Raw genomic sequence first — 11,081 nt, forward strand, 5'->3', positions numbered from 1 at the left:
GCAATGATCTTTGATCCACTGGTCATTGATTTTGTGGAAGTCACCAACGTTGAAAGAGATTATACTTGGTGGTAGAACTTGTGCCTTTTTTTCAAAGTGGTGGAACTAGTGACTTCTACCATGAATTTATAATACATGTAAATTACCTTCTCACGTAGTTGTCTTCTAATAAAAACACTCTATCCAGTTTCACATTTTACACTGTTCGCTCACTAATTGGAGCAGGGTGCTCATTGTTCATTCGGCTTCGTATTTTTTGGCACTCTTCACTATGAGGTTGTTGTGTTAATACACTGGTGACGACTATCTTCAGGTGTGCGGTTACTTTCAGTCAGCCTGATCGTTATACTTTGGATGACATCATTTAGGTTCTTTGTCTCTGCAGACTACACTGCTTCCCTAGAAACTCTCAGTTTGGCTGTTCCCTTATTTTTTTGGTTTGTTCTTTAACACCAAGTAGCTCCCTTGGTACTTTACAATAGCCTGCCACTCCTAAATACTCGGTATGGGTTAAATGCAAAAGTACAATTTCATGTAAGTACCAGTACCTATATATGTATTCATATGACAATGCAAACCAAGTTAACATTTACTTCAAACAGCCCTGGATGAGTTTCATGCCCATTTCGAAATGACTGCCAACCACTATCTTCTTTGGAATGCTTCATTGTACAAGTCTATCCTGATAAACTGAAAACATGCATGTGAACTTCCTTAAACTTTACTATAGTGTCTTGTGCAACAAGCTTATTAGATCAATACAGGCATTTAGACACTTGTATCGAATAAGTATAACATGTCAGATTTCCCCACTCGTGTGTTTGCAAATGAATGTGTGTGTTGTGTTATAGCTTTGAAAGTCAAAACACATTATTTGTGTAGTACTTTGAGCAGCAATGGAATTCAAAGTGCTTTAGGATGAACATGAAAAGACATTGAGACCAGATGTAAAAGTGACATGAGGTAAAATAAAAATATTTTAAAAGATGACACGAGACACTTAGCTGGATATAAATAACATATTTGTACTTTATATTTTAATTGGGATTGAGTCATACTGTGCTCCTTCAAGCAAACCAGTAAGTGGTGGTTCCCTCCAACAATCAGCAAGTAGTTTATTGACAAGTTTATGCAATCAATACGTTGAGAACTGCTTACTACTGTAGTTGCCCTTTCTACGTATTGGTCCACTTTTGTCACATGTTCCTTTGCTATCTAAATTACTTTACATGGACTTGGTGTCCCAGCCAAGGTGACGCGATTAGCACGTGAATATGCATGCGTTTGCTGCATAATTGAAGTGCAGAGGAATGCTGGCGTGGGATTGGAGAAGCAGTTAGATCATGAGAAAGCCCTCTCTGTTTGTTGGTCCAGCGGGGCACAGAGACCTCACATTGTAAGTCTGGCCAGTGTTGGGTTACTGTATTGTCCATCGTTTTCCCACCTCCCTTTCGCTCTCCTGCACAGCCACGCACCAGAAAGAGGGAAGAAAGTGTCTTTTCATTGATGGGTCAGTTGGAGCATGCACAGGAACTCAGTAAAGAGGGGAGTCAGTCAGCTGGCTACAACTGCCTTTCATGATCCTGTACCATTCCCCGGCAACTAGCATCCTGCATGAATGCGACAGAGTGACTCATTACCTCCACCACCACCATGAAGCGGCAAGGCGAGTGCAAAGGACCAATCAGAGTGCACTCATTAATGGCTGGTTTATTGTTATTGTGTAACATTGGTCAGACGTCAAGGTCCTCTTTGAAAGGGAAAGAACATCAACATCCAGGGAGTCCAGTTCAGTGCAGGACATTTTGAATACTTATTAATCAGGGCCGTAGACAATACTTCTGAAATGTGGAAGTCATGAGTCCAAGTCGAACTGACTGCTTGCCCCTCCTTAGTCCCATGAGTTGGTGCAGTCTCTAGCTGAATTTAACTGTTATTGGATGAGGACTAACCGATGAGGTTCGCAAACACAGCACTGTCACTGTCACCAAAGCATTAGAAATAGAGAAAATGAATGTAACGCTCTAAAAAAAAGAAAATTAAAAATACCAGGAAGTGAGGCAAGAGACAAGATGCGTTTTTTCATAATGCAATCATAAAACAAGAATGATTGAAACACGAAAGAAAAGAAAAGCATAACCAAGAAATAGGGCAGATCATGCCATACTTGGGAATGTTAAGGGTCCGGGATTCTCAATAAAAAAAATCCTACTTTTTCGAGTCAATATAGTTATAAACTTCATCCATTTTACATCTGCAAATGAGGAGGGATTTAAAGCATTTCCCACCAGTATTTTGCACTTGGCAGTGTGGAAAGCCTTTTAGACTATAGTTAGACCTTTTATTTGTGTTTTTTTTAAATTACTTTTTTGAGTGATTTTGGTTACCCTTGCCTTAATCTGGACTGTAGTCCTGTGTGCTGCTGAATCCTTGCTAATTCTACCTGCTGACCTACTGTCAGTCGTGGACTTTCTTGCTGTTAAATGTCTACTATGCCGCTGTTCCCTTAAGCCATCAAAATGTTAAAAGTAAACAGTAACCTATTCTTTTCTTGTTCGTCACATTCGTTACAAAACCCTCTTTGGAGTGGAGTTATGTTGGAATTTTATCATGAAAAAGGGATTAAAACAAAGATGAGTATTTCATCTAAAATTGTTAAACAGTGCGAGGGTAAAAAAAAAACAACGTCATTTCCATTCACCACTTTTTCTTCTAACCCCTTCGTCTCTGTTGCCCCTTACTCTATTTCATTCTTTTTTGTGTATACTATCACACCACCGGTTACGCAACAGGTCTTGGCCAGAGGTCTGAGTTTTCTGTTGTTGTAGTGTAACAAGGAGCCTTGTCACAAAGAGTTTCAGCCAAATCCTTCCCCCCTCACTGAATATGATGGCCCCCTCCTCCTACTCTCAAGTCTCTCTCGATCACACATGTTAACTAGTAAGCTGCCTTTCACACAGAATCGCCCCAAAGGACAAAGTAGCTTATTTTAAGCCGAAGCAGAGGTAACAATGTGCATAAACAGTCATATAAAACATTCTCCTCCCTCATGTTTAGTCTGTTATTTTTTCTTGAAAATTTTTCCATTTTTTCCATTTTTTCTTTATCTTGTTTATTTAGGCTTTGGATAGTTCCACCGGAAAGAGAATTAGTGGCCTTTTGATCTTCCTGTTACATTTTTGCACTTGTTTCCGTGCCACTTTTAATTTCACAACTAAATCCATCCATCCATTTTCAGCCGCTCATCCGGAATCAGGTCGTGGTGGCAGCAGGCCCAACAGGCCGACCCAGGCTTCCCTCTCACCCGCAACATTTTCCAGCTCATTCTGGGGGACCCCGAGGCGTTCCCTGGCCAGCCAGGAGATATAATCCCTCCAGCGTGTCCTGGGTCTTCCCCAGGGCCTCCTACCGGTTGGACGTGCCTGGAAAACCTGCAATAGGAGGCATCCAGGAAGCATCCAAATTAGATCTCCGAACCACCTCAGCTAACTCCTTTCAATACTAAGCAGTAGCAGCTCAACTCCAAGCTCCCTCCTGATGTGCGAGCTCCTTAACCTATCTCTAAGGCTGAGCCCGACCACCCTAAGAAGGAAACTCATTTCGGCCGCTTGTATCCGCGACCTCATTCTTTCGGTCACGACCCAGAGCTCCATGTCCCCAGCCTCCCTCTGGATGTGTGAGAAGTTCTTCGGAAGGTGGGAATTGGGACAGGATCCTCTGCCAGACGTTCCCAGTTCGCCCCCCCATCACGTTTGGGCTTGCCAGGTCTTTCTAGCCGGCTCCCCCGCACACCTAAATCAGTTCAATAAAACATTGTCATCAGTCAAGTTTGCTCACTTTGTCATTGTTGTGTGTATGCTTGTTTTACTGACTATATTCGATTGATTGGTCCATTTCCAGTTCTCTTTCTGAATGTTTGGAACAGGCTGTAATCTTTCTTGTACCTTTTTTTCTTGAAACTTTCTGGTTTGATAAAGAAAACAAATGTGCCAAGAGGACAATGGTAAATGTATTCAAAATAATGAAAACTTGGTCCAGGTTAGGGTTTAGGGTTAGGGGTTTAGAGTTAGGTGCAGGGGAAAAGTAAAGACTCCTGTCAAAGGACAGCAGGAACGCACAGGCACACAAGCTAAGTAAAAGCACCTTTGGTATGCCAAACAGAAGAGGTAGAACGGAAATAAAGTTAAATATTCCTTGTGGTCTTAAAGATATAGGTGTTGTTTTAACCTTGAGACCAGTTGGTTTTTGATCTACCCAATATACAATTTTCCACAGGTCCCACACTCGATGCATTAATGTCAGTCATCTGGATAATTGCTCGTGCCCGTTCCTCTTCAGAATAATCGAGTACTGACAATATGATGTTCTAACAGTACAACGGCAAATAAACTCAGAAGAACAGCCTCTTTATTCTCCACTGAGGAGCAGGAGATTATCATGAACGCGTATGCAAATGCATATGCCAATGTGACTGCAGTGCTCTGTTATCACAACACAGGACATTCAGTTATACACAATGTATGGAAGGAAAAGCAACTAGTTAATCATCATCTCTGTGGGGGAGTGTATCGGAAAATAACAGCCTGAAAAGGAAGTATTTTTTATTATTTACTTGCTGTCACACTAACATTTAGAGTCAAACAGATATCAACTTCAGTGGACTTTTTCAGTGCAAAATTCTGGGAACTAGAAGAAAATCACCAAAAATATTTTTATTTAAAAGCTTAATCAGCATGGCAAACGTGCAGCATGAACACAAACCCCAGTTTATAATCTACATATTCTATACATGCTGTGGGTAGGTCTTGTATTTGGAAGTAGCAGCCATACACCTTTTTTTTATATAAGATGTATTCCTGATAATTTAACTCTTATTTTACTAGGTGGGATTTTGGTATTCCTCTATTTATGGTATAAAAACTGTTTACTGCGAGCATGCATAGGATATTCATAATCTAGATATCATAAACTTGAAACTTTTACTTTCGGTGATTTAAGTATAATATAGCATGGAGCCACAAACTCCCCACATGCAAAATATTTCTATGAATAAATCTTAATTTCTTCAAATCTTCCTCTTGTGTTAGCTTTCTAGTAGCATCTTTTGTGTTAACGGGTCGGTGCCGATCCATGTCTTAAATCAGCTCTAAAATACACTAAAATCAATTATCTATCATTCAATTTGTTTCTCATCACTTGGTTGCCTTGTTAGGCTTCCTTATCCGTGAAAATAACATTGTATGTTTGAATATTTTTGGTGTGGGCCTCTGGGCCTTTTCTTTGTCAGTATACCCCTTCATTTAAACTTTAAAAAATGAACCTCAAGAGAATCATATGAGTAAATAAAAGTGGAGGAAGGTTAATTCACTGAGAAAAGTATGATTAAGTACTTCACTGCAAAGTAAAAAGAGGGAGTACTCTGAATGTTGAGTAAGAGGAAGCAGAAGATAGACATGAAGAGAGAGGCAGAATAATAAATATAGCTTCCTGCCTTATCTATGGCCTGAAGAACAAAAAAATGACGCATGATAATTACATTATTGTCCAAGCCCTTTGCTGCGTGTCATCCGGTGGTCCTACTGTGAGGACATGAATGGGATGTGAGTGATAACCTTCTGACCTGATCTGTGCACATGTGGAGGTTATTTTTGAATTCCAGGAAAGGGATCAGAGACCAACGCCTTGATGAAATCATTCGATGACCAGAAGCTATTCATAATTATTTCAATCATTGTTTATTAAATATGAGAGATTAATAAAATGTATGCTCTTTTTTAGAGGCAGCATTATTTCATTTTTTGGCCTCTTGGGGTCAGCACAACAAGTGGCAGACTCAACATTGACATTTAGTATCACTACAAAAATATGATATATGTTAGCAAAGAGTTGCTTATTTACTCATCTCGTCACTATCTATATCTGTCTGCTGTTGAATTATATTCTGCAGAATGATTACTTTTATTTAAAGTCTCCTATACAAAGAAGGTTACAATGTACAGAAACGTGACTGCTTCAAAAGTACATTTGCAGTACGTTGCTTGCAGCAACACTCCTCCATACTTTGCTCCATGAGAGGTCAGCAAACACACTCTTGTTTCAATCTCGCCTGTGTTTGTCACTGGATACGTCGCCTCGTCAAGGGGACCTCTGCTATATGTGTCTCACTGGGAGAACTGGGTGAGTTATGTGATTGGGGACCTCTCCTGTTACAAAACATACACTGCAGCCACACAAGCTTGCTGATTCTAAATGTAACACAGCCTGCGGGAGATGCTGACTCAGGCAGGTAAACATTGTACACTGTCTGGTTTGTGGTTGATCTGTAATTCAACCAGGAGAGACTTGTCTCAGAGTTTAACAATCATTTTATTACAATTGCATATTTTGGAATAGTGCAAAGACTTTTGCCGATTGGACTACATCCTGACTTAGGATAAGCAAGGGGTAGTGATGCTGACATCTGCGCCATCATAATCCTTTGTGTTAGAGTTTGTCAGAAACCACAACAATCTATATATATATATATATATATATATATATATATATATATATATATATATATATATATATATATATATATATATATATACACATTTTTATATATTATTATTATTATATTTGTTTATGCACCTTTTATCGAGTCAAAGTCCTCGTTCCTACCTCAAATTCCTCCTGCAAAGTACATAGCCAATAAATTCTTCTGATTCTCAAACTGTATTATCATAAAATATATTTTGCTAATTCTATACATGTTGTGTGCACAATATCTTGTATTTGGGAGTATTGGCAGCCTACACACTTTTTCTTGTGTCAAGCTCTTGAGTACAAACTTGGGTGTTTTTGTTTACCTAAGTGGATTTAAAGGCACACGCCCAAACTGGAAGTCATTCAATTTCCATGCTGTTAAGGTATGACTCTTTGATTGGTTTTCTTTTCCTTTGTTTTAAAGAAATGTGGACTATCATGTTTCAGCAAATAAGTTACACCCATGCAGTCACACTGTTTGTACGCCTTTCATCTAATTTGAAAACATGCAGTGAGGTTACTTCATGTCATGGGCAAAGCACATTTATGTTGTATAGCACATTCAAATCATCAGATCAGTCAGCTTTAATGACCATGTACATTTTCACAAACATGGAATTTTACGCCGGTTTCTGCTCTTCGAACTTGTTTACAATAAGCAAAAGAGAAATTAAAAAAAGACATTAAAGAAAACAGAACAGTAAACAGTGGTCCACAAAGTGCAGACAGTGCAGGTGGAGGTGTCTGATTAATTGTTCATCAGACTGACGGCCAGTGGGAAGAAGTTGTTCCTGTGTCTGGTGGTTTTGGCGTACAGTTCTCTGTAGCGCCTACCAGAGGGGAGGAGTTGGAACAGCTTGTGTCCAGGGTGTGACGGGTCTGCAGTGATCTTTCCAGCCCGCTTCCTGACTCTGGAGGTGAACAAGTCCAGGATGGAGGGCAGGCTGGAACCAATAGTTCTCTCTACAGACCTGATGATCCGTTGCAGTCTGGCTCTCTCTTGTTTGGTGGCCAATCTAATCCAAACCACACGGTGATGGAAGAGCAAAGGACGGACTGGAAGATGGCAGAGTAAAACAGGATCAGCAGCTCCTGAGGCAGGTTGTATTTTCTGAGCTGGCGCAGGAAGTACAGCCTCTGCTGGGCCTTTTTGTAGCTAGAGTTGATGTTGGAGGCCCACTTCAGGTCCCGGGAGATTGTGGATCCCAGAAACCAGAAGGTCTCCACTGCAGAAACAGTGCTGTTGTGTATGGTGAGGGTTGGGGAAGTGTTGGGGGGCTCGTCCTGAAGTCCACTGTCATCTCCATTGTTTTGGACTTGTTCAGCTCCAGGTGGTTCTGACCACACCACAGGACCAGCTGTTTAACCTCCCGTCTGTACGCAGGACAATTCAAAGTGGATGTAAGACTACAACCTAAAAATGGGTTCCAAAAAAACAATAAAATGAAACAAAGTAGATCTTTAGCTAAAATAATTGGGGTTAAATCACAGTTTCAATAAATTCAAGATTCAAGATGTTTTTATTGTCAAATGCACAATAACAGATAGTTAATCTATACAATGAAAATCTTATTTTGCTCGGTCCTCCTAACACAGAATTACAATAAACTTAAGGTAAAAAAAGGCACAAAATATAAGATATAACAGTATTGCACAAAAATATGATACTAGTATTGCTATGATAAATATGATAAAATATTATAATAGTATTGCTATGATAAATGTGATAAAATATGATATTAGTATTGCTCATTGTATCTTTACACACTATGCATTGCTATAACATTGCAATTTGTCAGAAAGTTCACGTGTTGATGGAATTTCGGGAGGACAATCAATACTCAATCAATACAGTGAAAAGATGCAGACATGTGTAGTACACATTTGAATAGGGAGTTGGAATAAGTGGAATATTTAAGTTGCAATAATTTAAGCACCTTCTGAATAATATTTAGAAGCAAAAGGCTGTCTTATGAACTTTCTGAGCTTTTATCAAAATCAACCATTTATAATTCAGCAGGCCAGTGAAGTGCAGTAATGGGCTTTGCTATCTTTGTCCCAGTAATAACTTTAGCAACGGTGTTCTGACTGAGCTACACTGTCTTGAATGCTATTTTGGAGAATCATGGTAACAAATACCACAGTATCTGTAACATAATCATGACATCTGTAATAGAGTGAGTAGATATCCTTTTCACCTGACTCAACGGATGCCTAAAATGCCCTCTACAGGCCTGCTCTACTCAGCCGACAAGGCAGGATCCATATGAATCACCCTCAGCATATCTACATTTAAAATAACCCAAGATAATAAACCTAAAAAAAACAACCAGTAAAACTAAATAAATGTTTGTTTCAAAAAAAGTTAGTCGACATGAAAAAAACAAAACCTTAATATTACATGCAAACCTTTTTTCTGACCCTTTAAAGTGACATATGGTTGGAAATATACACCATAAACTTAACGTGTGGGTGTCTTTAAAACACACAGGACTAGGCACACGTTGCTGCTTATTAGCCATAGGTCTTAAGACTCATCTGTTTCACTTCAATGAGCTTTATTGTGTACGTTTCATACAGCGCCTTAAAATAGCAAGTTTATCTAACTGTAATTTACCAAGATCACCACTAGAGGGTAGCAAATAGTGCAATAATGTGTCTTAATAGGAAAGCACCAGTCAAACGTTACACATCATCATGTGAACAGTGCACATATAATGTTAACATACAGTACAGAGGGTCTGTGAGATATATTTTACTTAAGGAAATCAAGACAAAGTTAATGATTTTTTTTTAGGTTTGACAGCTTGTTCTGACAGGCCAACAGCTGCTTGTACAACAACTTAAAACACCTGAAAAACATGAGTATGTTCCTTAAATATAGTGGTGGTAAGAAACTGCAATCTTTTTTATTTGTTTGTATTACACTTTGTATTGATTGTGTTATAGTGCTGTTACAGTAAGTGATCCTATGAAAAAGACTGAATAAATGCCTGCTGCTTTTGAGATTAAGTGCACTTTATCATATACCTCTTCCCTTGATGAAATATGGTTATACAGGTGATCACTTTACAAACAGTACAAACTTCATCAGACATTGTGAACTGCTGTCAAACTTTTTTTTTGCTTCACATAAAATCTAAAATTTCTAATTGTTTTCCCATTCTTCAGTCTCCAATGTTTTGTCCCAGCGCACGGTATCCTGTGCCAAACCAAAAGGTTTGGCAGCATTCATAAAATCATACCATGATGCTCTCTTTTGGGCACACACTTTGTTACAACTACTATTTCTAAAAAATGTAATATTGTCTGTCTTCGCGAAGTTTGTTTGACTCCAATGATATAAAATTATTGAAAGCTATCATAAATAGTTCTGAATATTTTTTATTGTATTTGTTATACTGACAATTTGTATGTCTCAACTTTGCTTGCTGCTGCCACCAACAAATTACTTTTTGCCACTGAATTAAACAAGATAAAATAATCCTTTATTAGTCCCACAGTGGAGAACTGCAGCGTATCCCTGAGAAAGACCAGCTATTACGTTTGACCTTAGTAAAACCATGTGATTTTTCCATGATTCTCATTTGTGTCATTTTATGATGCTTTTGTACTTCTGAAAACACAACATCCTATTGTGGGCTATTCGAACGAGATGCAGTGGTAAATCCCACGAGACAATAGTGCATGTGCAGAAGTGGACATAATGGCCATCAACAGCCTGAAGGAAGTGTAAAACAGTGATAATAAACCTCCTCTCTCCAATTCTTCAGAAATAATCCCTCCATTCAGTCAGTACCAAAGCAGCAGCCTCCTCCTGCCATCCCATGGAAGGGAAGGAGGACCAGTGCCAGTCTTGTACCTAGTCTGCTCTCCCTCAATGGGCCTTTGTGATTGCTGCCATCCTTCCCCCCCGGCCAACCCCCGGCAGCCCATTCAGGAGTGTCACATGGCACTCCTACTCTGCGCCCATCTCACAATGCAACCCTGTCATTTGCACCTCATTGACATGCGCTCATAGTGATGTGCATTGGGGAATGGTCGTGCTCCGCCACTACTTTCAAAGGAAATGAAGAGCCGGGCTGGGTGGCCAAAGTGTGGCTTCCTGCATACGGTATTCATATTTCTGAGGAGGAAGTGCAGAAACGTGTCTGTGTGTGTGCGTGTGTGTGTGTGTTGGGAATCACATGTGAGTTTCAGCAAATGTGTCACACCAAACTCACTCACCTTTATCTGTCAGTTACCATGAGAACTTATTTGATTTATATAAATGTTGAACACCAATCGTCTTGATAACACTACATATAAACAAACAATAAAAAGACAGATCCATTATGGATGTAAAAGACAAGTAAAGCTGATCAGAAGTATAGATCTTATAGCCTGGTTCCAGACTTCCATATCACCACAAATGTCGAAATCAGTCTGAATATACAGCTATGGAAATGCATGATATTGATAAGATATGTGGAGAAGATTTCCCACGAGCAACCACTTCAGATAACAAGGTTTCCTCCAACACTTGTACTATAATTCAGTACTTCTAGAGAGTGACA

Source organism: Clinocottus analis, unplaced genomic scaffold (genome assembly GCF_023055335.1).
Source record: "Clinocottus analis isolate CAN_PGR_092001 unplaced genomic scaffold, fCliAna1.0.p SCAF_22, whole genome shotgun sequence".
Lineage (NCBI taxonomy): Eukaryota > Metazoa > Chordata > Actinopteri > Perciformes > Cottidae > Clinocottus > Clinocottus analis.